Source organism: Triticum aestivum, chromosome 4D, assembly GCF_018294505.1.
Source record: "Triticum aestivum cultivar Chinese Spring chromosome 4D, IWGSC CS RefSeq v2.1, whole genome shotgun sequence".
NCBI classification, from domain to species: domain Eukaryota; kingdom Viridiplantae; phylum Streptophyta; class Magnoliopsida; order Poales; family Poaceae; genus Triticum; species Triticum aestivum.
The window spans coordinates 496,976,162-496,979,445 of NC_057805.1; positions in this window are offsets into that span (position 1 = coordinate 496,976,162).

Consider the following 3,284-nt stretch of genomic DNA (forward strand, 5'->3'; position numbering starts at 1 on the left):
TGATTGACTGCAAATGGGTTTTCAGAATAAAGAGAAAATCTGATGGAACCATAGATCGCTACAAGGCTAAACTCGTTGCAAAGGGCTTTAAATAGCGGTATGGCATAGACTATGAGGATACCTTTAGTCCCGTTGTTAAAGCTGCCACTATTCGCCTTGTATTGTCTATTGATGTTTCCAGGGGATGGTGCCTTAGACAGCTAGATGTCAAGAATGGGTTCCTTCATGGTGTTCTGGAAGAGGAAGTATATATGAAGCAACCTCCTGGGTTTGAAAGTAAAAGCAAACCATCCTATGTATGCAAACTTGACAAAGCTCTGTATGGACTGAAACAGGCTCCCAGGGCGTGGTACTCACGACTGAGTCAGAAATTGCAGGCACTTGGTTTCCTTCCTTCAAAATCTGACACATCCTTGTTCATTTACAATAAGTCAAATACCTCCATATTTGTTGTCATCTACGTTGATGATATCATTGTCACAAGTTCATCTAATGAAGCTGTGTCAGGTCTGCTAAAGGATTTGAGTGCTGAGTTTGCCCTTAAGGATCTGGGAGATCTACACTTCTTTCTGGGAATTGAAGTAAAGAGACATGGAGACAGTTTGCATCTCTCTCAGGAAAAGTATGCCACTGATCTGGTAAGGAGGGTTGGGTTGCAAGGATGTAAGCCTTCACCAACACCGCTATCTAGCACAGAAAAATTGTCACTCACTGATGGAAAAATCTTGAGTTAGGAAGACAGTACCAGATACAGAAGTTTAGTGGGAGCTCTTCAGTACTTGACTCTAACAAGGCCTGATATTTCTTTTGCTGTTAATAAAGTATGTCAAAGATACTATGAGTCTTGGTCTTACTTTCAGCAAGTCTTCCTCAACTCTTGTTAGTGCTTTCTCTGATTCTGACTGGGCAGGATGTCCAGATGACAGACGTTCCACTGGTGGTTTTGCAATATTCTTTGGTCCAAACTTAATATCTTGGTGTGCTAAGAAACAAGCCACAGTGTCACGATCAAGTACAGAAGCTGAGTATAAAGCACTAGCCAATGCCACAACAGAGATTATATGGGTTCAGTCCATGTTAAAAGAGCTCGGTGTGAAGCACACACGAATTCCATGTCTATGGTGTGATAATCTTGGTGCCACTTATCTATCTGCCAATCCAGTGTTTCATGCCAGGACAAAACACATTGAGATAGATTTTCACTTTGTTCGAGAAAGGGTCGCCAATAAGCAATTGGAGATTCGTTTTGTGCATTCACGTGATCAGGTTGCAGATGGATTCACAAAAGCATTACCTACAAGGAACCTTGAGGAATTCAAGCGTAATCTTAACTTAACCAAGTAGTGATTAAGGAAGGGTGTTAAACGACACATATACATCGTATCACCTGACCTAGCCGGTCCCCTTTCCTTGTACTCGAAGTCTAGAGATAGGGATAGAGATAGTTAGTTTATATTCTCTGTTATCTTGTCTAACCAGATAGATCTCTTCCCTCTCTCCCAAGTTGTAATCTCAACCTCTTGTACGCGATCCAGGGAGTCGCGCCCTGGCTATATGACACGCATGCATCAATATTTGAATTGGTAATATAATTAATATGTTTGATCTTATCCTATCTGCACTCAGTTACCAGGGAGTTCGAGAAAAAGCCCGCAAAAATTTATGAGAGAAGATAACAGGTATGAAGGACACATACATTGATGCATGCATGCAATTAATTTCTAAAGTTTATTGGGTAATGAGGCGGCATAGTTGGATATGCTCTAAAATAGTTACTGGTGGCTAGCTATTTAGATATACTCCCTCTGTAAACTAATATAAGAGCGTTTAGATCACTACTTTAGTATTCTAAACGCTCATATATTGGTTTACGGAGGGAGTAGAAGATATGCATTCATAGGGATTGCAAAAAAGGTGGCCCTGTTGTTTTTTTTTAACGAAAGGTGTTTCCCCCCCGCCCCAACTTTTTATTAAAGCCAAGGCAAGGCCCTGTTGTTTTTCCTTTCCCCTTTTCATCTGTTGCCCCATCTACAATCTCCTGCTTATCCTTTGAATTAAAACACTTTAGCCATATGTAAGTTGCTTGTTAAATTTGGCTAGGTCGATTCTCTGACCATTGATTTTTTTGTCAAGGTTCATGTTGTCTTTTCTTCCCCTTGTGTTATTTTCATGAATTCTTTGATCGAATTTTGATATGGCCTCGTCTGAGGGTTAGTCAGTTTCCTTATTTGGGTGAAGCCCGCTACTTGTTGCCTATTTTTTTTCTTCTATTTTTATGTTCTTTAGTTTTTCTTCTTTAGTCGACTTTATTTTTTCTTAATGGATATTTTTGGGCTATAGGGTGAGTGTAAATATATACACATAGGTAATATACAATGTGTGTGTAAATTATACTCCCTCCGTCCCAAAATTCTTGTCTTAGATTTGTCTACATACGGTACATCCGTATGTAGACAAATCTAAGACAAGAATTTTGGGACGAAGGGAGTACTAGAGTACGAAAATTGCAATACTATATCCTTCTTTGCATATTACCAAAAGTGTAATTCCAGTGATCAATTCCACTAATTCATTATTTCTTCAAAAACCTTTTTTTTTATTTTCTTTCTTCTTTAAGGGTTATACCAATGTCACTAGTAATTTCTAGTTTGAAAAAAATGTCACTAGTTCATTTCTTCTTAGAAAACATTTCTTTGCCAAAATTACTCAATTATATGCTTATTCTTCGATATTATTAAAAATTATAATTTATTTGTATGTCTTTTGAAAATTTTGTCATTATCATTTTAAAATATTCATTCAAAACACCTTTTTTCTATATACTGAGTGCAAAAGTTACGCTATTATATGATTATTCTTTGCATATTACAAAAGTGCAATTTTAGTGCAAAGATGTGCAAGGAGTGTTATATCATATATTTTTCTCCTTCTTAAAGGGTAATAACAATGTGATTAATTCATTCTTACTTACAACACTTCATTATTAGTTTTGTCGCAGTTCTTGTTTCATTATCTTGCTTCTTAAAGGGTCATACCAATGCCACTAAGTCATTATTCCTTACCAAATTTGTTTTGGTCTTTTGTTTTTGTCTTACAGGGTATCGGGTAAGTTTCTGTTATATTTCATACTAAGCCCAAGTATCTGGTGGTCTTCTGTTTTGTGGTTGTTGAAGGAAATATGCACTAGAGGAAATAATAAAGTTGTTATTTATATTTCCTTATATCATGATAAATGTTTATTATTCATGCTAGAATTGTATTAACCGGAAACTTAGTACATGTGT